The sequence below is a fragment of the Lissotriton vulgaris genome, chromosome 4_1, assembly GCF_964263255.1.
Source record: "Lissotriton vulgaris chromosome 4_1, aLisVul1.2, whole genome shotgun sequence".
Lineage (NCBI taxonomy): Eukaryota > Metazoa > Chordata > Amphibia > Caudata > Salamandridae > Lissotriton > Lissotriton vulgaris.
In genome coordinates this window covers 1,486,363,513-1,486,391,380 of record NC_141691.1, presented here as the reverse complement: position 1 = coordinate 1,486,391,380, position 27,868 = coordinate 1,486,363,513, and the positions used below count along the sequence as shown (strand labels likewise).

At 45.6% G+C, this 27,868-nt stretch overlaps 1 long non-coding RNA gene across 1 annotated transcript; it reads right to left on the bottom strand.

Annotated features, from left to right (window-relative positions):
• Positions 1–677: 677 nt before the first annotated feature.
• LOC147724147 (uncharacterized) lies at positions 678–3,591 on the bottom strand. The gene is made up of 2 exons (XR_015310082.1): positions 3,495–3,591; positions 678–927 (listed from the first exon to the last, which is right to left on the bottom strand). It is a non-coding gene; the product is annotated as an uncharacterized LOC147724147 (long non-coding RNA).
• Positions 3,592–27,868: the final 24,277 nt, after the last annotated feature.

The following is a 27,868-nucleotide window of genomic DNA, read 5'->3' as shown; positions in this document are numbered from 1 at the left end:
ATCGAACGCTTTAAAGCAAGAAAGGAACACCTCGGTGGGTGAATCACCCAGCTGGTGTCACAAGGCCCCCATAGGCAGAGCGGATGTTTCTTGCCATCCCCACCTCTGCTGATTATCTAGAGGCTACCAGGCCTTACAGTGACACCTCGTCACCCAGAATACCCTCTGCACCCTCTCCAATCTCACACCTCAGCAAAGAGCCTTTGATCAGCATTAAACAGGCGAGTGCTCCCCCCTGGGGCGCTACCTCCGGGCATAAAACACCACCTTGAGTGTACCCGTTCTTTGAGGTAGACAGTACCATATAGGAGAGGTGCAAAATAAGTGTATAATCTTGTTGTAAGCCTTTATTACTGCAGGACATAATCAGGGTTTCTTTGCTACAACAGCTTGAATTATATACAACACTACATTGGGCGCTAAAAACTGGAAAAATCACATTAGAATGTTTAGAACTCCAACTGCTCAAAATTACTCAAAACGTAACCATGAACAAATCAATTTACACTGGAAGAATACTGAAGCATTTGCTGTGCGTAATATACTAAAAAAACAAAACTTAAAACCAGTTTGCCCATAGGCAATTAAAACAGAAATGGAATGCATGCAGGGTGAACAAACTGCTCAACTTTGCGGAAAATTGTTCTTTAAGTCCACCAATGCAGTGTGCTAAAGTGTTTGGTCTTTCAGGGCAGTTTCTCAACTAGTTTTCATCAGTGGTGGTTAAGTCCCCAGAGTAATCATTTGGGTCAGCAGCATCATCCGCATCTGCACTTTCTGCCTCCACATTATCTGCTCCTCATTTTCATCGTTTTCACCATCAATGTCCTCCTTTTCGTTTTGCTCATTGTCTTCATCATTCGCATCAGTTGTTTCCTCAACTACCGATTCTCCTGTTTGTTCAACGATTTCAAAGGGATTCTCACCCTAAAAGTAAACACAAGTTTTAAACCATCGTTAGCAAAATTTTCCAGAACAAATGCACACTAACTATTACAAAAGTAACAGCAAAAGTCTTGTGTACAGTGCAAGTAAAGAACTCAGATTTCAGATCACAAAAAAGCAGAACGAATATATTATTAGAAAAGGCATCTTACAACGGGGAGAACATATGCAGGACTTCTAAATTTTAGAGTATGTCCAGACAGGCCTTAGGATGGAAAAATCCATGTCAGGTCTATGAACGCCCATGAGCTCCGAGGAGTCCTTGTACAGAGGGGGCAATGACTGGAATATTGAGGGTGGGCATCACATTTCCAAGAAATTAATTTCCTGCGAAACTACAATTTTTTGGGTGAAACTCAGTACGGAAGAAGTGTTATTTGCAAAGCTGAGGAAGGACTAAACAGATCTGAACATTCAATATGCCATGTGAGCCCTGGTGGCAGGAAGGGTGGAAGTGCATCCACAGCATTACAGGCTGCAAGCTAATTGTTGATGGTAATTAACGTATCCGTTTGCAGCATGTGTACCTGTTTGATTTAATTAATGATTTAATTTGATTTGTATAGCTCTTGAATCACCCCCAGGGGGGTATCTCAGCGCTTGGAAGCACAGCATAGGTCATGTGTACTCACAAACGTTCTCTCAGGGGCCAAATTTACACTGTGGTTTGTGTCCGAGGGCCGCACCAGTGGGGGTGGGGTCAGTGGGGGAGGTGGCAGGGCTAGAGCAACAAAAAAAACAACTGACCATGAGGTTGATCACTGGTCCCTGCAGCGGACACCTTCGTCCACTGAGCCACCAGACCCGGGATACACACATCTCTTGCTCTCTCTTTGTCTCCCTCCCTCACTCTCCCTACCTCTCCCATACTCTGTTCCCCTCCCTCTGTCTCCCTCCCCCTGTCTCCCTTTCCCTCTCTCACTCCCTCCCCCCTTTCCCTCTCACTCCCTCACTCTGTCTCCCTTTCCCTCTCTCACTCCCTCACACTGTCTCCCTTTCCATCACTCACTCCCTTTCCCTCCCTTCCTTTCCCTCTCACTGTCTCCCCTTCACCCTGTCACTCCCTCACTCTGTCACTCCTTTTCCCTCCTTTCCCTCCCTTTCCCTCTCACTCCCTCACTGTCTCCCTTTCCCACTCTCACTCCCTCACTCTGTCAGGGCAGTTTTCAGGAGTCTTCTGAATTTAAGATGGTCCAGACACTGTCTTAGGGCCAGCTGTAGTTGATTCCAGATGAAGGGGGCGAGAAGGACTTGCCTCCGGGTCTAGCCTTTTTTATGTTGGGGCTTTTAAGGAGCGATTGGGAGCTGGCACGCAGAGTCCGAGCCGGGTAATAGCGGCGAAGTTTCTCTACTACATCGGGAGGGCCATTGCCCCAGATAGCTTTGTGTGTGAGACAGCAGATCTAGAATTTCACGCGCTGTCGTATGGGCAGCCAGTGTAGCTGATGAGGGAGGGGAGAGGAAGCTGATCTGGGGGGAGCATTCAGAACCGTGCAGGCGGCTGTGTTCGGTATCATTTGCAATTGGTTTAAGGAGGACTCATTTGCTGCGATCAATAGGGCGTTGCAATAGTCCAGCTTGCTTGGTATCAGGACCTGTGTTAGGGTTTTCCTTGTTGTGTCGGGGAGATAAGTAAAAGCTTTCCTTAGTAAGCCAAGGGTGTCGAAGCAGGATCAGACTGTGTGAGTAACGTGTTTCTTCATGTTTAGGGACTGTTGAAGGTGAATACAGAGGTTTTTGACTGTGGTTGCCGGGGTCGGGTGTGCCTAGTTCTGGGGGCCACCAGGAAGGTGACCAGAGGAGGGGGCATCTCCAAAGAGCAGAACCTCAGTTTTTGCAGCGTTCAGCTGGAGGAAATTGCTTTCCATCCAGTGAGATTTCCAGCATTCCTAAAGAGAAGGTAGATTGGGCAGATTGAGAAGTTTTATTGAAAGAGAAGGTAAGCTGTTGATGCTTTTATGCCTGTGGCTGAAGGGTTACCCATGTGTGGTGTGAAATTCGCTTTTAAGTAGAACTGCAGATTGGCCATATTTCTGGTTGAATACAAGACTGCAACAGAAATATACTTACTAGAAATACCAATAAAGAATTTGCTGGATTACATTTATATTTAAAGCAGACATCTCCAACGGATAGCTCTGAATCTACTGGCAGCTCACCAATACCCTGGAAGATTGGGGGTTTGACAGTGTGAAAACACGAGTCAGGATACAGGTATACTGAACCTATAGGACACATGGAGGGACCCCCTCATGGGCAATTGCTTTTTTTAAAAAACCTATTAAAATTTTAAGTGCTGACTTTTCTATGGTTGTGTGGGTAAAAATGAAACTAACGTCCCTGGAACCTTTGGCATTTTCAGTGGGTTGTAAAACTTTAATTGTGACAGACATCTGAGTAGTCAGAACAATAATTCTGGAAGGCATGGTCACTCACCATTTTGGAAGCTCTCATAGAAAAAGCTGGACAGCCGATTTAACTAGCCAAGCAATTATTCAACTTGAGGCAATAGGTTCAATGTCTTCAGATATGGCTCCTAAAAATCTTACCGTTGCATACTGTTCGTACCGGGACTTGACTGTTGGGTTGTTTAGGATACTTGTAGCAGTGAGTACGCTCTCCCTTTTTATTTGTTCCTTGTAAGCCTGGAATTTGTTTTAGATAAATAAACGTTAATTTATACACATACTGCTAGTTCAACTACAATAACTTGGTTGGAACCTAGAAGAGAAGGCATTCAATGTGGACAGAAACCCTTTAGAAACTACTCTGCCACCAGGGTGTGCCAGAGAAGCGTTTAAAAAACACCAGGGACTCTTATTAGGGAATGACCCGCAATCTCGCTCCCTCCACAAGCAAGCAATCAAACCCCACCAAGCAGGCTGTGACCTAAAACCCCCAAGGGAAAAGAACACAGCCAAGAGACCATGCGAGCAGGACTCCAAGGCAGACTGCAAGGCAACGGGTTACACCGAGTCTGATTGAATGGTTAGAAAAACCTCTGGTAGATTTTCTGAACACAAATAAAAAAACATTGTCATTTACAATGCAAATAGATCAAGCAACGGCTTACAACGAGTTTGATTGAATGGTTGGAAAAACCTCTGGTAGATTTTCTGAACACAAATAAAAAAACATTGTCATTTACAATGCAAATAGATCAAAGTCTCTCAAATGAATTTCGCATCTCCATTTTGGCTATATCCAGTGGTAGAGGAGCGAAAGAGATAAGAAGAATGTCACGACCTTTTCATCAAGTCACGGCAGAAATGCTTTCCGCCGCCCTGTGCCAATATCCCTGTCTTCTGTCTTGGGATCTGGAACAAGATATAGAATTTGTCCAGAAATGGCTTAAAACTAGGTTTGAGGAGTTAGCCCCTGGTAAGTCAGGGAACTCGACAGGCAAACACATCTCGGCCCCTTGGTTCACTCCTCTTCTAGTCAGGTTGCGCCAGGATTGCAAGAGGGCGGAAAGAGTCTGGAGGCGTCTGTATGATCCAGAAGACAAAATTAAATATAGGGAGCTTATTTGTCTTTACCATAAGCAAATTTTGGATGCAAAAAAAGCTTTTTTAGAACATAGAATTGATGTAGCAGATAATAGGAGCAAAGAAATTTTTAGAATTGTACAAGAGTTAATTTCTCCTGCCTCGAGCTCTCCCAAACATTCTCATACAGAAGTTTGGATCAGTCAACTTAGTGAATTCTTTAGTAATAAAATCAGGCTTATCCAAGACTCCTTCCCTAGAGCGGTTTCGAGCTCAGGTGCATGTCATCTAACTTCTATGCCTTCAGTTGCGAAAGGAGACAGGTCCTCTACTCTCGGACTTTCCGTCCATCTCGCATGCCTCCTCCCTTGATCTTCTAACTCGACTTAAATCAGGCTCTCCGCTTGATCCTTGTCCTGCTACCTGCCTGGGAAGAGTGGCGCCGGCTATTAACATCTTGGTCAACCCTCTGCTCAATGCCTCCCTGACATCTGGAGAGGTACCCTCGGCATGGAAGCACGCCCTAATTCTGCCACTGGTAAAAAAAACAACAGCAGACCCCCTTGTTCACGCAAATTACAGACCTATTTCCCTCCTTCCCTCTCTGGCTAAGGTGAATGAAAAACACGTGCACCTCTCGATCTCCAGCTTCATTGAGAATAACAACTTGCTGCACGACTCTCAATCGGGTTTCCGAGCTAATTATAGCATGGAGACTGCCCTTGTAGAGATTACCGATGCCATTTGAGAGACGTTGGATGCAGGAGGGAAAGTCATCTTGGTCATGTTGGATTTGTCGGCGGCGTTCGACACCGTCCCCCACGTCGGTCTCCTTTCTAGACTCTGGGAGATCGGTTTTCGGGGGACGGTGTGAAAATGGTTTAAATAATTTCTCACTAACCGCCGACAAGTGATCTGGGCACCCCCGTTTTCTGCTGAAATGCCTCCGCTGGAGGTCGGGGTTCCTCAAGGGTCCATCCTGAGCCCCACCCTTTTCAATATCCATATGGCGCCTCTAGCGGAGGTAGCGGAATCTTTTGGTGCCCAGATCATATCCTATGCTGATGACACCCAGCTACTTTTCACGTGTAACAAGGGTGAAGACTTCGACAGTGGTCAGATCAGGGATTGTTTGGAAGCCGTGTTCGAGTGGTTTCAGAGGCATAGTTTGAAATGCAACTCGGCCAAGTCGGTGCTGCTCTTCTTCGGAAGTCCTCCGGACCCCGAGTGGAAGTCCTGGTGGCCGCGTGATATGTCTCCGCCTGAGGACACCTCGCAAAAAGCCAAAAATCTGGGTGTTTTATGTGATGTAGATCCCTCTTTTAGACCCCAGGTTGTAGGGCTGACCGGAATATGCTTCGGTATTCTAAAAATGTTGCGGAAGTTCCTTCCTCCAATATCCTTCCAACATAAGAAAATCATAGTTCAGGCCTTGATAGGCTCACGCCTTGATTACGCTAACGCCCTCTACCTAGGCCTCCCGAAATATCTTCTCGCTCGTCTGCAAGTTGTACAAAACTCGGCCGCTAGAGCCATCTTTGGACTACCGCGAAGGGCCCGTGCGTCTGAGTTGCTTGAGAGACTTCATTGGCTTCCGATTGCCAAAAGAGTCACTTGGGGTGGTGTGGCTCACTGGTTAGAGGTGGCAGACCCGGGAGCAGAAGTCGACCGGGACCAGGGTTCAATTCCCGACGCGGCAGGGTCGTGGACCAGGGTCAGCGGACTCGACAATTCTCGCCTCGGTGCCTACTCTAACCAGGGATCACACTCGGCAACTCTGGGCATTAGCTTGCCTCATCTCCACAACGTACCCACCAACGCCGGGGATGCTTGGCTCCACCTTGGGGATTCCCAGTAGGGACCATCTCACAGGGAAAACCAGGACGGGTTCCCCAGCGGTATACAGCGCCGGGACACCCCTTTGCTGGGGCAGCTGTGCGCTTTACAAGTATACAACATTTAACATTTTTAAGATCTTGACTCTGGCCTTTAAAGCTCTCCACTCGACCGGCCCGAACTATCTCCGGAAGCGGATGGTTTTCTACGCTCCTAGGAGGCTCTTGAGGTCCGCTATGCAGGCCAAAGCAGCTGTTCCCATTATAAAACTAGCTCGAACTGGAGGTCGCTCTTTACGGTATTTGGCACCGTGGTGCTGGAACAAGCTTCCGCTTGCTCTGAGATCTACCTCTAACCTGCTCGCTTTTCGTAAAAACCTCAAGACGTGGCTCTTTGCCCAGTAATGTTTCTGCGGCCATGCGGAGTGTGCTGTGTTATGTACTTTACTTCTAAGTTTTCTCTTTGCCAAAGCGCCGGGACACTCCTTGGAGTAGCCGTGCGCTATAAAAGAGCATTTTATAACATTTATAACAAATGCGAGACCTTTGACGCACACGTGCTTTAGCTGTAAACATCGTAAGATAAAGACGAGGAGCTACAATTGCTTCAAAAGCAAAGATATAGAAAACAAGCATTTGCAATGCAATAGGTCTCGCAGCATTTAAGTTTGAGTTACTGGCATTGTGCATGGCAGTGGTGGTGTGTGTGTGTGCATGGCAGTGGTGGTGCAGAGATGCAAATCAAAGTATCATGAAACAGCAGCCTCTGATTTTAATGGAATGTTGGCATATAACAGAACCTAGCCAGAGATGAACTCCCAGCAGTGTTTGGTCCACCAACCATGTTTAGAGGCAATGTATTCAGGTTTACTCAAGAGAAGTGCCTTGTAGCTCACACAACACACTTCGAGGTGGATTATGAAATGGAGAGGGAACTCATGTAATTATTTCAAAGAAGGGCAAACAAGCTCACATTGTCTGTTGTTGGCGATTAGAAAAGCGACTGCGTAAGAGAAACTTTGACAGGTGTTAATGAGAACTGTCTGAGAGTAGTGTGGGGCCTCATTGGGCAAATGATAAGACAAGTACCTGGAACGTGAACCACAAATGTTTAAGATGAAAGGCAAGCTTGATAATGTGCTTTAATGTAAGCTGGGACTCCGATGTCTGTGCTCTTTTCTGGACATGCCCTTTGAAGGACACAGATTGGTCAATGAGAGAGCCCAAGGATTTGGAAAAAAATGAAATAGGGAGAAGAGGCCATCCAATTTCAAAGACATGCCCTTCACATTGACAAAGCCTTTATTTTGAGATACCCATAATTAATATTATAACCACCACACTGCCCAATTATTTCAACTATCAAACCAATGCCAAGGTGTTGGCGATGTGAAGGTCTGTAATTGTTAATGACGTGATGGGTTGCACTGACATTCATATAGAGCCACTCTCACACAGACAGAGCCACCCACACACAGAGCCGACAAAAGAAGCTATCCACACAGAGCGCTACACACAGAGCGCTATGCGCCACACACTGACAGAGAGCCACACACAGACAGAGAGCCACACACACACAGACAGTGCGCCACACACACACACAGACAGTGCGCCACACACACACAGACAGTGCGCCACACACACACAGAGCGCCCCACACACACACAGACAGAGCGCCACACACAGACAGACAGTGCGCCACACACACACAGACAGAGCGCCACACACACACAGACAGACAGAGCGCCACACACACACAGACAGACAGAGCGCCACACACACAGACAGACAGAGCGCCACACACACACACACAGACAGAGCCACACGCACAGAGACAGAGCCACACACAGACAGAGCCACACACACAGACAGAGCCACACACACAGACAGAGCCACACACACAGACAGAGCCACACACACAGACAGAGCCACACACAGACACATCTTCTCACCTGCACAAAGGAAAGTACAAAAATGCACACAGGCTTCAATCAAACACCTTCCAGATTAACTGCCCAGAATGCAGCAGCACGCACAGCTTCAGACCCAGCACTTACCCACCAAATACACTTCCGCCACAGAAGCAGCACTGGCTGGTGAGACTAGCCAGCCACCAGGGTAAAACCAGACAGAGCAGATGTTCTGAAGTGGCCGCTACCCACAAGACAAGGACGCCACCAATTTCCAGGACATGGCTCACCAAGACTAACTATTAGAAAAAAAAAATCACAGGAACGCCCACAAATCTGCTCGGGCAATAACAGACAGATGTCCCTTCCAATGGCTAGCCTCCATTTATGGAGCTAGCCAATGGAAGAGCAGGCGGGACAAAGCACCGATACTGCTAAACAAAAGGTTTCGCCTGCGCGAACGCTGCTGCGCAGCGGATCGCCAAGCGAAACCTAAAAACCAGAAGCTGTCTATCTAGAAACATACTTTTTTTGGACCGCATTGCCATTTGATCCAGGTTTTCTCAATTTAGGTTTTTTGCCGACAAACGCCCCTCCAACAGGTTTATTAAGCGATTGCATCATCTTTCTTTTCATCCATCTTGCAGCAGGCCCACCAAATACCAGACTTGTCTGGTAATCGACAACAATTCCAGGTCTCTGCATACCGCCATAATCCTGCAAATTGATAACATAAAATTAGCAGAGAGTATGCAGATAAGGCAACTTACATGGTGTGCAAAAATGTGTTAACAGTTTTATAATAATGGCAGGCATAATCCAAGAACCAATGTTGGGTGGTCAAGGAATTCGTAGGCTAAGCAGCAGTTGTTGCCATTCTGGTAGGTGTAGATACTTCTTGGCTACAATTATGAAAACTGCAGTAAGGACACTGCTGTACAGGTTTTCATTTGCATTAGTGAGTTGAGAAATAAAGAAGATAAAATGCTTATAAACATGTGTGTGGTTGGGTCTGGTAGTGTGTGAGAGAACAGGGAGTTAGGGAAGGAGGCGGGGTGAAAGAACAGCAGATCAGCACAGTAAAAGAACAGGGAGTTAAAGAAGGAGGTGGGGTGGAAGAGAGCAGCAGATCAGCACGTGAGAAGAGAACAGGGAGTTAGAGAAGGAGGCGGGGTGGAAGAGAGCAGCAGTTCAGCACGTGAGAAGACAAGAGAACAGGGAGTTAGAGAAGGAGGCAGGGTGGAAGAGAGCAGCAGATCAGCACGTGAGAAGAGAAGAGAACAGGGCGATAAATAGAGGGAGGGCAATAGATAGAGGGAGGGAAAGAGGGCGATAGAGTAAGGGAGGGCGATAGAGAGGAAGGGAGGGGCGATAGAGAGGAAGGGAGGGGGGATAGAGAGGAAGGGAGGGCGATAGAGAGGAAGGGAAGGCGATAGAGAGGAAGGGAGGGGCGATAGAGAGGAAGGGAGGGGCGATAGAGAGGAAGGGAGGGGCGATAGAGAGGAAGGGAGGGGCGATAGATAGGAAGGGGGGACAAAGCACCCATACTGCTAAACAAAAGTTTTCGCCTGCGCGAACACTGCTATGCAGCGGATCGCCAGGCGACACCTAAAAAACAGTAGCTGTCTATCTAGAAACATACCTTTTTTGACCGCATTGCCATTTGATCCAGGTTTTCTCAATTTAGGTTTTTTGCCGACAAACGCCCCTCCAACAGGTTTATTAAGCGATTGCATCATCTTTCTTTTCATCCATCTTGCAGCAGGCCCACCAAATACCAGACTTTTCTGGTAGTCGACAACAATTCCAGGTCTCTGCATACCGCCATAAAATTGATAACATAAAATTAGCAGAGAGTATGCAGATAAGGCAAGTTACATGGTGTCCAAAAATGTGTTAACAGTTTTATAATAATGGCAGGCATAATCCAAGAACCAATGTTGGGTGGTCAAGGAATTCGTAGGCTAAGCAGCATTTTTGCCATTCTGGTAGGTGTAGATACTTCTTGGCTACAATTATGAAAACTGCAGTAAGGACACTGCTGTACAGGTTTTCATTTGCATTAGTGAGTTGAGAAATAAAGAAGATAAAATGCTTATAAACATGTGTGCGGTTGGGTCTGGTTGCGCGTGTGGTTTGGTTGTGTGTGGTGTGGTTGTGTGTGAGAGAACAGGGAGTTAGAGAAGGAGGCGGGGTGAAAGAACAGCAGATCAGCACAGTAAAAGAACAGGGAGTTAAAGAAGGAGGTGGGGTGGAAGAGAGCAGCAGATCAGCACGTGAGAAGAGAACAGGGAGTTAGAGAAGGAGGCGGGGTGGAAGAGAGAAGCAGATCAGCACGTGAGAAGAGAAGAGAACAGGGCGATAAATAGAGGGAGGGCGATAGATAGAGGGAGGGCGATAGATAGAGGAAGGGAAGGCGATAGAGTGAGGGCGATAGATAAAAAAAGGGAAGGAGGACGATAGAGTAAGGGAGGGCGATAGAGTAAGGGAGGGAGATAGATAGATAGAGGGGGAGGGCAATAGAGTAAGGGAGGGCAATAGAGTAAGGGAGGGCGATAGACAGATAGATAGATAGATAGATATATAGATAGATAGATAGATAGATAGATAGATAGATAGATAGATAGATAGATAGATAGATAGATAGATAGATAGATAGATAGATAGAGGGAGTGTGATAGATAGAGAGGGAGGGCGACAGATAGATTGAGGGAGGGCGATAGATAGATTGAGGGAGGGTGATAGATAGATTGAGGGAGGGCGATAGATAGAGGGAGTGCGATAGGTAGATTGAGGGAGGGCGATAGATAGATTAAGGGATGGCGATAGATAGAGAGAGGGAGGGCGATAGATAGAGAGAGGGAAGGTGATAGATAGAGGGAGGGCGATAGATAGAGAGAGGGAGGGAGATAGATAGAGAGAGGGAGTGCGATAGATAGATTGAGGGAGGGCGATAGATAGATTGAGGGAGGGCGATAGATAGATTGAGGGAGGGCGATAGATAGATTGAGGGAGGGCGATAGATAGAGGGAGGGCGATAGAGAGAGGGAGGGCGATAGATAGAGGGAGGGCGATAGATAAGAGGGAGGGCGATAGATAGAGGGAGGGCGATAGAGGGAGGGGGATAGATAGAGGGAGGGCGATAGAGGGAGGGCGATGGATAGATAGAGGGAGGGCGATAGATAGATAGAGGGAGGGCGATAGATAGATAGAGGGAGGGCGATAGATAGAGGGAGGGCGATAGATAGAGGGAGGGCGATAGATAGAGGGAGGGCGATAGAGTAAGGGAGGGCGATAGAGTAAGGGAGGGTGATAGAGTAAGGGAGGGCGATAGAGTAAGGGAGGGCGATAGAGTAAGGGAGGGCGATAGAGTAAGGGAGGGCGATAGATAGAGAGGGAGGGCGATAGAGAGGAAGGGAGGGCGATAGAGAGGAAGGGTGGGTGATAGAGAGGAAGGGAGGGCGATAGATAGATAGAAGGAGGGCAATAGATAGAGGGAGGGTGATAGATAGAGGGAGGGCGATAGATAGAGGGAGGGCGATAGATAGATAGAGGGAGGGCGATAGATAGAGGGAGTGCGATAGATAGAGGGAGGGCGATAGATAGAGGGAGTGCGATAGATAGAGGGAGGGCGATAGATAGAGGGAGGGCGATAGATAGATAGAGGGAGGGCGATAGATAGATAGAGGGAGGGCGATAGATAGAGGGAGGGAGGGCGATAGATAGAGGGAGGGCGATAGATAGAGGGAGGGCGATAGATAGAGGGAGGGCGATAGATAGATTGAGGGCGATAGATAGATTGAGGGAGGGCGATAGATAGATTGAGGGACGGCGATAGATAGATTGAGGGAGGGCGATAGATAGATTGAGGGAGGGCGATAGATAGATAGAGGGAGGGCGATAGAGTAAGGGAGGGCGATAGAGTAAGGGAGGGCGATAGAGTAAGGGAGGGCGATAGAGTAAGGGAGGGCGATAGATAGAGAGGGAGGGCGATAGAGTAAGGGAGGGCGATAGAGTAAGGGAGGGCGATAGAGTAAGGGAGGGTGATAGATAGAGGGAGGGCGATAGATAGAGGGAGGGCGATAGATAGAGGGAGGGCGATAGATAGATAGAGGGAGGGCGATAGATAGATAGATAGAGGGAGGGCGATAGATGGATAGAGGGAGTGTGATAGATAGAGGGAGTGCGATAGATAGAGGGAGTGCGATAGAGGGAGGGTGATAGATAGATAGAGGGAGGGCGATAGAGTAAGGGAGGGCGATAGAGTAAGGGAGGGTGATAGGGTAAGGGAGGGCGATAGATAGATAGAGAGGGAGGGCGATAGAGTAAGGGAGGGCGATAGGTAGAGAGGGAGGGCGATAGAGTAAGGGAGGGCGATAGATAGAGGGAGGGCGATAGTTAGATTGAGGGAGTGCGAGAGATAGAGGGAGGGAGGGCGATAGATAGAGGGAGTGCGATAGATAGAGGGAGGGCGATAGATTGAGGGAGTGCGAGAGATAGAGGGAGGGAGTGCGAGAGATAGAGGGAGGGAGGGCGATAGATAGAGTGAGGGAGGGAGGGCGATAGATAGAGGGAGTGCGATAGATAGATTGAGGGAGTGCGAGAGATAGAGGGCGATAGATAGAGGGAGGGCGATAGAGTAAGGGAGGGCGATAGATAGATGGAGGGCGATAGATAGAGAGGGAGGGCGATAGAGAGGGAGGGCGATAGAGTAAGGGAGGGCGATAGATAGAGGGAGGGAGGGCGATAGAGTAAGGGAGGGCAATAGATAGAGAGGGAGGGCGATAGAGTAAGGGAGGGCGATAGATAGATAGAGAGGGAGGGCGATAGATTAAGGGAGGGCGATAGAGAGGGAGGGCGATAGAGTAAGGGAGGGCGATAGAGAGGGAGGGCGATAGAGTAAGGGAGGGTGATAGGGTAAGCGAGGGCGATAGATAGATTGAGAGGGAGGGCGATAGAGTAAGGGAGGGCGACAGATAGAGAGGAAGGGCGATAGAGTAAGGGAGGGCGATAGATAGAGGGAGGGCGATAGTTAGATTGAGGGAGTGCGAGAGATAGAGGGAGGAAGGGCGATAGATAGAGGGAGTGCGATAGATAGAGGGAGGGCGATAGATAGATTGAGAGAGTGCGAGAGATAGAGGGAGGGAGTGCGAGAGATAGAGGGAGGGAGGGCGATAGATAGAGGGAGGGAGGGCGATAGATAGAGGGAGTGCGATAGATAGATTGAGGGAGTGCGAGAGATAGAGGGCGATAGATAGAGGGAGGGCGATAGAGTAAGGGAGGGCGATAGATAGAGGGAGGGCAATAGATAGATAGAGAGGGAGGGCGATAGAGAGGGAGGGCGATAGAGTAAGGGAGGGCGATAGATAGAGGTAGGGCGATAGAGTAAGGGAGGGCGATAGATAGAGAGGGAGGGCGATAGAGTAAGGGAGGGCGATAGATAGATAGAGAGGGAGGGCGATAGAGTAAGGGAGGGCGATAGAGAGGGAGGGCGCTAGAGTAAGGGAGGGCGATAGATAGAGGGAAGGTTATAGAGTAAGGGAGGGTGATAGATAGAGGGAAGGTGATAGAGTAAGGGAGTGCCATAGAGTAAGGGAGGGCGATAGATAGAGGGAGGGCGATAGATAGAGGGAGGGCGATAGATAGAGGAAGGGCAATAGATAGAGGGAGGGCGATAGATAGATAGATAGAGGGGGGCGATAGAGTAAGGGAGGGCGATAGAGTAAGGGAGGGCGATAGAGTAAGGGAGGGCGATAGAGGGAGGGCGATAGATAGATAGAGGGAGTGCGATAGATAGAGGGAGGGCGATAGATAGAGGGAGGGAGGGCGATAGATGGAGGGAGGTCGATAGATAGAGGGAGGGAGGGCGATAGATAGATAGAGGGAGGGCGATAGATAGATAGAGGGAGGGCGATAGAGTAAGGGAGGGCGATAGAGTAAGGGAGGGCGATAGAGTAAGGGAGGGCGATAGAGTAAGGTAGGGCGATAGAGAGGGAGGGCGATAGAGTAAGGGAGGGCGATAGAGTAAGGGAGGGCAATAGATAGAGGGAGGGCGATAGATAGAGGGAGGGCGATAGATAGAGGGAGGGCGATAGATAGATAGAGGGAGGGCGATAGATAGATAGAGGGAGGGCGATAGATAGATAGAGGGAGGGCGATAGATAGATAGAGGGAGGGCGATAGATAGAGGGAGGGCGATAGAGAGTAAGGGAGGGCGAAAGAGTAAGGGGGGGCAATAGATAGAGAGGGAGGGGGGCAATAGATGAAGGGAGGGCGATAGAGTAAGGGAGGGAGATAGATAGAAAGGGAGGGTGATAGAGAGGCAGGGCGATAGAGTAAGGGAGGGCGATAAAGTAAGGGAGGGCGATAGATAGATAGAGAGGGCGATAGATAGAGTGAGTCAGGGCGGTAGAGTGAGTGAGGATGGTAGAGTGGGTGGGAGCTGCAGGACACTCCAGACCTGGGGGTCCTGCAGAGACAGGGACTGTTGCAGGACAACGGTGGGAGCTGCAGGACTCTCCAGTTATGGGGGCCCTGCAGAGGTAAGGACTGTACCAGGGCCATTGTGGGAGCTGCAGGACTCTCCAGACCTGGGGGTCCTGCAGGGTAAGGGACTGTACCAGGGCCACGATGGGAGCCACAGGACTCTCCAGCCCTGGGCCCTGAAGAGGAAGGGACTGTACCAGGGCCATGATGGGATCTGCAGACCTGGAGCCCTGCAGAGGAAGGGACTGTACCATGGCTATGGTGGGAGCTGCAGGACTCCAACCTTCATATCAACCATACACCTGTCCGTGCAGGTCACCGGCTACCGCTTGGTAGTAACGTGGAGTTCACTAACTTCAGTATTTTAAAGTTGATATTTAAAATGAATGTCTGGATCGGCAAATGGAAGCTGCAATAGTACAGTTTGCACAGTAATGGAATCAAAGTGTGTGTGGCTGTGTAGGGTAGTGCAACAAAAGGGGATATTGTTTGTGGGATCAGCCCTTTAGATCTCGAACAGGTTATAAGGCTTTCCTTCATAATAAACCTCTGACTTCTTTTTCCAGTTAAATGGTCACACTGACTTCTTCTGCACGGGTTCGTGCATTACCAAACAAACTGTTAATAGTAAGTATACATGACGCACACTTTATACAATTTTAAGAATGACGTTGTTTAGTTGTAAAGATGCTCTGGGCTTAAGTATCAGTTAAAGTATAAGGGTTATATTTCCAATAGTGGGACATGCAGTGTTAGTCTATTAATGTGGTAAAACACGACACCGGTAACGTTGTGTGCTAAGTTTGTAAAACAATAGAAAACGTGTCTATTTTAATTATTCTTGACAACTTGATACTTCCGATTGCGGGCCTCATCTTTACAGGAGGGTGCACGGTAGCGCCTCCCACCCCACCCTTAAATCGCCCTCCAGAGCAGCCACCACTGCTCCGCCCGCCCCGCACCTCGAGCCAGGCATGCTTCAGGGTCGGACAGCAGGTCCCCCGCCCCAGGCGCAGTCAGCAGATTGAACGACGGCGGCATCCCCCGAGTAGGAGACACAGGTCGGGGGATGCCGATTGGGACACACTGGAGCCTTCTCCTCGGCGTGAGGATAAGGACGCCCGCGCCACCCCAGGCCACACGCTCAGGGCAGCCGCCGCTGCGCTGCATATTGGGGCGACATTGGAGCCTTCTCCCCGGCGGACCAAATGTAAAGAAAGAGGATAGGGACGCCCGCGCCACCCCAGGCCACACGCTCAGGGCAGCCACCGCTGCGCTGCATATTGGGGAGACACTGGAACAACGGCGGCATCCCCCGAGTAGGAGACACAGGTCGGGGGATGCCGATTGGGACACACTGGAGCCTTCTCCTCGGCGTGAGGATAGGGACGCCCGCGCCACCCCAGGCCACACGCTCAGGGCAGCCGCCGCTGCGCTGCATATTGGGGCGACACTGGAGCCTTCTCCCCGGCGGTCCAAATGTAAAGAAAGAGGATAGGGACGCCCGCGCCACTCCAGGCCACACGCTGCCCATGGTGATTCGCTCTCTTGGCTGCCCTAGCCCGGTGCCCAGGTACCCTTCCCGCTCGCTCGGTGCCTCACTCACAGCTCCAACCCTCACAAGTTCGGCTATCATCTAAAGAGAGCGCGCTGACTAGCAGTTGATGAGCCAATGAATGAAGTGTTTACACATGGCAACGTAGAACTGGCCCCACCCACACTTACGTAAATGTGCGCACAAACAGGGGATACAGTCCCTGTTGGGCAGGGTAGTGAGACGTCATGAAAATTAAAATGCGCATGCGCACCATTGGTGCGCATGCACACAACGATGGGGGGTCCACTGCCACATGGGGGGCGGTGGATTATGGAACACCGGCGCTCGCGGGACGGGAGAGTGGGAGTGAGAAGTCCCAGGGATGAAGGATTCAGTCACACAAGAGACATGCAGGCGCAGAGAGCGAGGCTCCGAGCATTCCCAACACCCCTGCACACAGCTGGAAACTGGGCACGAGTCACAACATTACTGTGTGCTGGTGTGGCGTCAGTCAGTTGACCTGGGTGGACTGGGGGAGACGGGTCAACCAACAGCAGAGACAGTTCAGGGGCTCTCACTTTGGTCTGTGATAGTAAAGAAAATATAACGGGGCTTATTTACAAGCCCCATGCGCCACTTTTAACATGGGGAAAGTGACGCAAACGTGGCGCAAGGGTCTTGTAAATCTGCCCCAACGTGTTTAGTTGCTTACTTGCTTGTAGTGATGTTGCATTGCTTCGCGTTGTGCTTGCTGTGTATTTTGCTGTGTCTTTTTTTCATGCGGACCTGCTTTGCATGTTCCCTAAATGTGGCTGATACTTCAAGAAGGCTTATTTGAACCTGGGTGATAAGTGCTAGCTGGCAGTGTTTGGTGCGAGCCTTCATGGTGCTGTGTGGCCACAAACGAGACTTATGTAGGGTTCTTGTGTTGCAAATTATTTAGGTGTGTATCTTTGGTCCAGGTGCATATGGAATACGTGCTACTGTTCAGCCTTTAAACAGTAACTGAACAGTTTTGTCCTGTGATTGACATATAGAGAATGCGCTACGATGTCACAAAAATGGCGGTTGGTGCCATACAAATGCGAGTAACACAACAATTGAATTATCCCTTCAAGACCAGAAATGTATGTCTTAGAGTAAAGGCCGCATTGGGGCATTAAGGCTTTCAGTGACGTTTAGAGTCCAGTAGTGACCTCAGCTGCCACTGCAAACACATGCATGCTTAAAAAAGGATTAGGTTCTATGAAGAAGTTTGGTACACTTGCATGGTGTTACAATCAAGTTTCCATATAACTTGAGACCTTTATTTACTTAGTTTGAATGTGTTTTGCAAACACCAGACTAGTCAATTATTTCGTATGGTATCCGAAATTTCACTTGAGTTGCTATTGAAATAAACTGTGCTTTTAGATGGATGAACAGGGTCTGACAGACAGAATATAGTCCCAGGCACCAGCATAAAAGTTCCCCCTCTCCATTATCGAATCATTTAGCTATAAATGTGTCCCATATTTGCAAATTAGGGTAGTTTTGACACTGGAACGACGGCGGCATCCCCCGAGTAGGAGACACAGGTCGGGGGATGCCGATTGGGACACACTGGAGCCTTCTCCTCGGCGTGAGGATAGGGACGCCCACGCCACCCCAGGCCACACGCTCAGGGCAGCCGCCGCTGCGCTGCATATTGGGGCGACACTGGAGCCTTCTCCCCGGCGGACCAAATGTAAAGAGAAAGGATAGGGACGCCCGCGCCACCCCAGGCCACACGCCACCCCTGGTGATTCGCTCTCTTGGCTGCCCTAGCCCGGTGCCCAGGTACCCTTCCCGCTCGCTCGGCGCCTCACTCATAGCTCCAACAAGTTCGGCTGTCGTCTAAAGAGAGCTCGCTGACTAGCAGTTGTGAGCCAATGAATGAAGTGTTTACACATGGCAACGTAGAACTGGCCCCACCCACACTTACGTAAATGTGCGCACAAACCGGGGATACAGTCCCTGATGGGCGGGGTAGTGCAACGTCATGAAACGTCATGAAAATTATTGTGCGCATGCGCACCAGCGCACAACGATAGGGGGTCCACTGCCACATGGGGGGCGGTGGATTATGGAACACCACAACTATGAAGCCCATTAAAGTAAAGGAAGAAATCGGCTAATTGGTGCATACTCTGGAAACAATGTAATTATCTTGCGTCACACGATCCTCTGGTGGGAACAGCTTGAAGTGCAGCCCTTTAGTTTAGAGTAACCTTGGAGATCTTAAATCTTCAGTTAATAGAGTCAACACATAAAATGGAAAATCTTATCGATCCTACTTTTATAAAAAATGATTCCATTAAAGTAAATTATACTATTGAACTCACTTCGAGTGATCGATCACTTTGCCATTCCATTCACAATTCGAATTGGGGCACCACTAAAAACGACTGTTGGTAGTACCTATTGCTCTGATGAATTTGAGCCAAGGTCAGCCTTAGCTCATAGCCTTGCCAGTGCCCCTAAAGCTTATTCTTTAATGATATGACAAATGAGAATTATGAAGCTACAGCGACTAGTGTAGGGCAGGGTCAGATTGGCACTGCCCCTTTTCTACCTCCACCATTAATCAACATATACAAAAACCTGATGGCCAGTGGAAAAAACTGGAAAAGTAGAATGGGATGAGAAAGAAAATAGATAAACATGACATCATCTCTTCTGTCTCGTCACTTATTAACATTGGTTCACTGATTTTAGATTACAACATTCTGTTTTGTGTACATGTTTTAAGAAACTAGAAGAGTAGCCTATTTGACAAATGAAAGTTTCATGCCCAATCACATGTCTGTTGCCCAGTTCATTTTTGGATCACTCATTTCTTCAGGGGCCACTGTGAAAAACATGATCAACAACAAAGGGAAGGAAATGTCACAAAATAATTATGTTTGATAAACAGAATCACACTATTCATGTTTTCTTAATTGTTAACTGGAATTACTAGCCCACACCACCGGCCTCAGTAGGTCTTGCACCGCTCTTTTTCACTACCCCGACAGAGTCAAGTGCTACAATAGGGTGCTTGGTTCTCAGTAAGGAGAAATTGTGGACCTATTAACGTGTGCAGGTCTATCATGCACACCTAATAACCCAATTTCTTACACTTGAGATCAAATGAGTTCGGTACTTAGGCATCGAAATATGAAATTACAGTAAGTGGGTTGCATGGCATGAGTGTTTGAGCTATGAACTGTGGATGCTTTCAAACTGAGCTTTACGTAACACACTGCACTGTAAAATGCATAAGTGGAGAATATTGTACATCAATTACTGTCATGTATTTAGAGCATTGCAATGTTAATGATGTCCAGCTGGGAATTATGTCATGTGTTTTATATGTTAGATTGTTCCTTTTACACCTGTAAAGACTGTCATGTTTTTGATGGTTAAAACTGGTTATTTGCATGAGCGACAGTTTGGAACTGACTCCAACACGTTTCCATAGATAAGATCACTGTATTTTTATAAGAATGAGTACTACAAATAATTTGGAACTCTTTCAACTCTTGATGCAGTTTTAATTTATTAATGAATTGGATTGTGTCAAAGGATCACAACAATACACACATGAGGTTCACTTGAGAGCTCATGAATCGTAGTTTGTGAGTTGCCTATGCATTTTTTTTTAATGAGATAACATTCTTTGTCAAAGGGTAATGAATTCAATGTTGTATTTTTTGTGCTGTTAAGAAGTAAAGAAAAAAGTATCCTGCACAGATTAATTCCATGTAATTAAATGTTGTGATATAGTCATACTCTCACCAACATGAAGACACTGGTCGTGTGATGTCACTCAGTGGTAGCTGGCACGGATTGGGAAAGCAGGAATCACACGACTCACTTAAGCCAATCAAAAAGCTGCTGACACCAGCATGACAGCAGCCTCATGATTGGTCTGAGTGCTGTGGTTCAGGGCTCAGACAGGGACTGAGAGCACATAACTGTTTGGCCAGCCCAAGACGGCCAGCCAAACTGTCATAAGCACTTAGAGAGAGTGCCCACCACTCCTCCTTGTGCTCTGGATAACCCAGCCCTGTCCCGCACCTAGAAGTGAGCCAGTACGGATAAATAAAATGTTAATAACATTATGTTATTATCCTAATATTTTTCCTTTTTGCACTGCTAAAAAGCAGAAGCTGTCACTGATGTCACTTCCTATGATATCATTGGATCGAAGATCACATGTCACATAATGTAATGTCTTCCACAGGACAAAAGACATGTAGTTTCTATAGAAAACATCTTCAATACCGCAAATCTCAATTCATCTGTTTCACTTCATGGAAAAAAGAGCTCAGAATAGTAGCTAAACGACATTTAGAGAAGCTTCCATTGATATTCATAAAACTAAGTGAAATGACAGGCTGTATTTGGAAAACGCATATATGCCTTAGTTCAACTGGAAGAGCAAGAAGGAGCAGTTTCATTATGTAATGAAGATTTACACTGCCAGAGTTCGAACTAAAAGAATCCTGTACAGCTTCATGTAGCGCCTGAACATTCCAAAGAACAGCCATTTTGTTGTTGCTGCGCTAGAAATAACTGAAATACAACATTTCTGGAATGGTAGTTTGAAGGTTAAGAAAATACGTTTGGTAAAAAATTATTTTGACTTGATTTCTGTAACATTTATGTAGAAAATACAATCTTTATTTCTAGTTTCCCATGCGCCTTTTCTGAGAAACTAGACTGGCAGTTATGTCTCTTCAGTTTCCAGGAAATTGTGTTTATTTTGTTTTCAGAATGTAACGAGGTGTCTAACTTTGTCATATTCACATCTCCATGTCCTCAGCCATGAGGTAATTAAGTTCTCAAGAATGACATTCAGCTTGAATAGTATTGTGTGCGAGTGCTCCAGATGTGTCAAATTGGGCACAGTATTTGCAAAATAACTTGATAAAAAAGAATAAAGAGTGCCATCTTCCTCAGTGCAACCAAGTTCTATTTGTGCTCTGTCACCTTGGAAGGAAGCCAGGTGCGTCCTCTCCTACTTTATTAAAGAGCAGCCTGGTTATGTCAGAATGATGGCCACCCCAAATTATTATTCTGACCTTTCTCCTGTTAAGTCCAGAGTGAAAAAGATTCATCTTCATTCTTTGGTTAGTAATCCAAGAATGAATTTGAAAGGTACCCAATCAAATGCTTAGAAATAGAACTTACAGGAAAAAGTGAAATAATGAAGTGGAGGAAACCTCTATCATATAGAACAAATGGTGCACTTAAACTGGAAGTGGAACAAAATAATAGTCTCTGCCTTGCATTTTTCTGCATTGTCACTAATGTACTGTCATGTAGGAAAGACAGTCGCACATTTCAAGTGTTTTCTGAGAGCATAAAGATGCTGTGCATGGTTCCCAAAGTGTGTTGGACCTGAATATCATTCCAGAACTTGATACAGTTCTACAGGAAAATGTAGAAACCTTTTGCTGTTGACATGTCAATCAAATGTTAACGTTAAACACACACTAGGTGATGGAGGAATGCTTAAAAAAGGTCTAGCCACTGGCATTCGCTCGGGGTAGCATTACAACCGATTGTTCTTTAGCCCTTCATGCCACCTCAGATTAAACCCAGCCATATGCAAATCAGTGTTAGTCATGCTCCAATAGGAACAGTGCAATCCAAACTGCCAAGCAAGGTCCTCTCAAACCAAAAAGTGAAGGAAGGAATGCTTGCAATAAGTCTAACTATAGCATTCCAACTACCCCAAGTTATTGCCAGTGGTTAGACTTCAAGCATTCCTCACATCACCTATTTTGAAATGAATCAAATTTTAGCAACCATCACATCTGTTCAAAGGCCAAGTGCAACTCTTAAACAATGAACTGTAATTAGGGGAGGTCACATTTAAAACTTCACCAGTGAATCCACATGAGGTTGGGAAGAGCACAGCCCTTTGCAAAGATGAGCACAGTTTCCCAACTTCTCATGAGATTACATTTACTTTCACCCTAATCCATTTCCTGCAACAAGATGTTTCACCCAAAATTAATAGACCTTGAGGCTGTGTAAAAGAGTCCCTCCTGTGTTTCCTTCTGTCTTTGTGTCAGATGGTCCTCAGCAGGCACCTTATTCCATTCCTTGTATCTAAAAGTTCCACCATGGAATGTACGGCAGCAGTGAATGTAATGTATATGGTTAGGAACGGTGAAGGGGTGCTGGGTGGCACCCTAATGGGAAACAACCTTTACAACGCAACTTTTACAATGCACTACCATTACAACAAAACCTTTACAACGCAATATCCATTACAACACATGCCATTGGAACGCAACAATTACAATGCATTACACCACAACGCATACCACCACAGCGCATGTCATTACAACGCAGTCATTACAACGCATACCATTACAATGCATACCTTCACAACGCATAGTACCCTTACACTAGCCAACACTTACCCTACTGTTGCACCCCCTGGAGTTAGAATAGTAATTTTTACCCCTAAACTATCCAACACTTACCAAACTGTTGCACCCCCTGGAGTTAGAATAGTTATTTTTACCCCTACACTATCCAACACTTACCCTACTGTTGCAACCCCCTGGAGTTAGAATAGTAATTTTTACCCCTACACTATCCAATACTTACCATACATGCAATGTAATGGTATGCGTTGAAATGGTATGCGTTGTAAAGGTAGTATGCGTTGTACTGGAATCCGTTGTAAAGGTAGTTTTTAAAAATTCGTTGTAATGGCATGCGTTGTAATGGAATGCGTTGTAATGGATGTTGCATTGTAAAAAATGCGTTGTAAAGGTATGCGTTGTAAAAGTATGCGTTGTAACGTCATGCATACACTCTAACACCAATGTGTAGCAGTAGGGAAATTGCCACTGTCTTGAAGAAGCTCTCTAGTGAGAGGAACTATGTCAATAACTGTCTTATTACTGAGAATCAAGTACCTCAATGCAGCATTTGACTCTCTCAGGGAAGCAGAGCAGAGCAGTCCAAGGCCCACTCAGAGTAGATGGCGGGGACTAGTAATCTACAACATATTATTGTCCAGTCAAGGTTTGTGCTTATAAGAAAAAGGAAACATTCTTTTATTACACACACCACTAAATACTGAGCATTCATTACAAATATATACATTCACGTAGATGGAAATACTTACGGTGACACCCTCATATCACATTACCTCTCTAGTAGGTCCTGAAGAACATAATCAAACACTCCTCCCACCTATATCAGACTCAACATTACAGTATAGGTGACTGACATTTTAAATAGGGCCTTCCTAATGAATTATTCAAGGGATCACCACATTAATAATAACCATGTTATGCTTTGTCAAGGTAACACATTATACGAGGTATCAACATAGTTAAACCTTAGTCAGGGTATCACCACATTAATCGAATAAGCCACATGTCATATTTAAACTACATGATAATACCATTAAAATAAATGAAAAGAGTTCTACCAGTAATACGTATTCATTAAAATGGTAAGCTTTGACTGTTTAACCCCTTGAATGCTGGGGCTATTCCCCTGCTGTGCTGGGGGGCGCGCACAGCGCCCCCATGCTCATGAGGAGCTCAGCTCGCCATGAGCCACGGTGATCCGGTGCTCATGACGAGCTGAGCTGGTCATGACCACGCCCTTTTAATGGAATGCTCAACACAGCAGGGGAATTAGCCCAGCGTGCAAGCGTTCCACGGGCCATGACAAGCTCAGCTTGTCATGAGCACCGGAGCACCGTGGCTCATGTCAAGCTGAGCTTGTCATGAGCATGGGAGGGGTTAATATTCTGAGTGGAACCTATTTACTACAGTGATCTTTATGGCTTTTCAAAATAAAATATGCAAAGTTGCAAATTATTTATCTTTTCACCCGCCCACATAAAAGAATGTTTCTGTAGAAAAATAGCTTACTCTGAAAGACCAGTGAAAGTGAATATAAATTGTGTTAAACAAGACAATGTCTTTACTGTTAGATTTCTGGCTCTAACTTTATTTACTTAGCTAGTGACGTTAAATAATTAATATTTACTCCAGCGCACTTAAAGTTGCTTTTGTAACTATTTTTCACCTATTCATATTGTTTATGTAATCATGGAAAAATAGCATACACAAAAAATATCCATCTACTAAATTAAGACAAGGATTAACAAATGGTCAAATCAGGCAAAATAAAACAGGTAACCAAACATTCATTCATAACATGTGATTGCCTATCCAAAAAATGTACTTCTAGGAATATAGAAATCCAGCAAAAGATGTGCAAACTGCTATGTTACTAGTTGAGAACCATCATATGTTTGCTGTCATTCCGGCTTAACTCTTAGAAAAGGAGTCAAACATACTAAAAATTAAATTCTCACAATCTCCTAATGAGGTTATAGTGACTTGAAAAATCCCATTGTAAGTTACTCAGTAAATCAATTTCTCTTTACTTGATCATGTGTAAATAACAATAAAAGAACAATAAATTCTGTCAGAGAACCATCGACCAATCCAATTCACGGGGATCTATATTACAATGATGCACATATTACAATCATGTGAGAGAAATGTAAAAAACAATATGATCATAGACATAAGCATATTAAAACATTCATAAAGTTAAAAAAATGTCTCTCAAAGGCATAACGTCGACCCCAAAACTCATAAGATTAAAGATTTGAAATTTTAAAAAGAAGCTCACTCTTGAACGGGAAATTGTTGTCTCTTAAGAGTGGGGAAAGGTAATTTGCATGATAGCAGATAGAATTTACATAACAAAAAAAATGTAACTGGGCCTGTGCAGATGTTTCATTGCATGGGCAACCACATATACCATATATTGTCCCAAAGGGAAGCAGAGTTGCCACCTGATGGAGCCCACTCTGGACCTGATCAGGATCATCACCTTTAATGAATGTGGAGTCTGGTCCAGATAAGGCTCCTAGACAAAAGACGTTTGAACCAAGACAAAAACTTCTGGAAAATGTTTAATTAGCTCTGTCTTTTCCTTACGCGTTGTCTTGCCACCAAACCAATTTTTGTAAGGCACTCTTTATCCTGTTTCCTTAATTTATTCAGTATAAGAGAATTAGTAAAGAGTAAGGGTGGAATCCCTAATGTATTTAAGATAGGAGATTTTATCCCTCTGCTCACAAGATAAGCAGTCTTCAATTACATCTTTATTAAAAGGGCATACTCATTTAACCAAATTGATGACCAAAGTAAAAGTGGTTCTAGTTTGACATGGTCCTTGACATTGTCCAGACCCAACTTTTGATGTGTTTTATAATGTGGGCTGGACATTTGGACACCCACGTTACGCCTACATGCTCTGTACTCCTGCATGTGTAAAACATTGACATCCCAATATCCCCAAATGCACAACAATAGATAAAAATTGGAATGCATTTCATTTTATACATTTCTAAAAATGTCCTATATACAATACTAAATTATAAACCAACCCTATGGCTTCAATAAAATATAATTTCCTGTTTCAGATATATGGTGCCCGTGTGCTGGAATAATCAAAGGTAACCTCCAAATAAGGGTACTGATTTGTCCTTGGTATTGTTTTGCCCTTGATGGCTAAACAGCGGTACTTCAAGCTTTTTGAACCTGAACTATAAGTCTTGATGAATGTTTTAGAGAAGCTAGTCTCCAAATCTAGTTGCTCCATAAAATCTAAAAGAGCATTGAGGAGAATTTTGAGACCATTAGGAGTTCTGGCTAGTAGGACAAGATCGTCCACACACAGATGTACAGGAACTGGCCTAATTGTAACTACTGGTATGTCCCACTATTCATTAACTAATGCAACCTCAAGGACATTAATATTTACAAGAACAAGATAGGGGTGAGTTTGCAGTCCTGGCAAATGCCTTGTCTCAGTGAGAAAAGACCTGTGAGTTTGTCACCGCCCCAAAGCTTATCGAGGCAAAAAGATAAAAATGGTAAGTGCTATAGTGACATTACATTTACTTATCAGCAAATATGAGTTGAAATATTGCTCCAGTTTTCCCTGGCCTGTCCTAAAAGCCTCCTATGGATAACTCTGCCAATTATTCTTACCATAGAATCTAATAAGGAAATAGGATGGTAACATTTAGTATCTTGGCAGTTTTTACACACTGCAACAATAATTGCTGAGTGCCAGAACTGGAGGAATCCGTTCTTACAGGCTGCATTTATACTATTTGTTAGCAGGGGAAACCAGAACTCAAGATTATATTCATAAAGGTCTATGGAGACCTCATCAGGGCATGGGGCCTTTTTAGAATGACTTTTGATTACTGCAAGCTTTACATCTTTCAAAGTTTGTGGAAAGGTAGGCAACTCTAAATCAACAAAGTCATTAATGTAATCAGGTAGTAGTAAAAGTGAATCTTTTTAAAGTGAGTCAACCCTTCTTTCAGGTCTGATATTCAAGCACAGTGCCTTCTTAGATGATTTAGGGAAATTATTATAATGTACTACCTGCCAAAGTGCCCAGGTATTTTTAAACTACAGGAACTTACCAACTTCTGCCATGTTTAGGCAAGTCAGCCTTCCTTTTTTCAAAAGTCACTTTGAAATCCCTTCTTCAAGATACTATTTCATCCCTATTTCTTGGGGTAGACTTCAATGTATTTCATAACCTAGCATTTGCTATTCTACAAGCCACATCAAACCAGTTAACCTCTCTCTCTATCTCTCTCTAGATTTCCCCAAAGACTTCAGGAAAAGACCCTCATAATAGCGCTCAACTGTTTGAAACACTCAGTGATGGAAGAGAAGCTGATGTCAGGAGAAAAACAGCTATTCACTAAGTCCAGGTTGCCTATGGTTAGCTGATGCAGTATATTACATGTGTTGGTGAATTTCTAGACCAGCTTTCTCTGCCATCTTTTGTCAAAAGGAAAATACGGTCTCCGATTGGCTCCATATATTTTTCTAAGTGATTAGCAGGCAAGATTAAAACAAGATTATGATCACAAAATACACTTGCTTATAGTCTTCCCCCTAGAATGCAGTTAGTGAGGGTTCCTCATTACAAAGATGGAACTAATCGTCGAACAACAACCTCTTTCTGTTAAGGTTGCTCCATCAGTTTGTGAAAAACAATACCATCACCTCTATGGTGTTACCAAGGCAGCAGGACGGCTGCTTTTCTCTTTTGTCCTCTGCCTCATCCATCATTTGATTAACATAAAAAGGGTTGGTCTCTGATAAAGTTGTTGTATTGACCAAGTTGTTAGTAAAATTCTTCAAGTATGGCCTTACCCATCCTTGCATATCAGCTTTCCATCCCTTCAATAAAGTCAAATAAATTATTAGTCAGATTTATCCCGAACAGAAAAAATAATTATAAAAATGAATTATAACCAATCTAAAATCATTTGATCACACCCACTAGAAAGACTAAAAATTCCCACTATTGCCTGGGATTGGTTGATGCAACATTCTAGTGTTACCTTGAATCAAGTTGTTATGCCTTCCCTAAACAGCCAGAGCCTGAAGCTAACATTAGGATCAGTAAGTTAATAAAGCCGGAGGAATTTCTAGCATTGGAATGAAAAACCGGGAGAAAAACCCTAGATGGGGGCCAATCCCTTCCTAAATTGGTTGAAGGTGAGAAAATCCTTAAATCAATTAGAAACTACTGCCTCCAAAGTCTCCAGCCTACTACCAGGAGATTGAA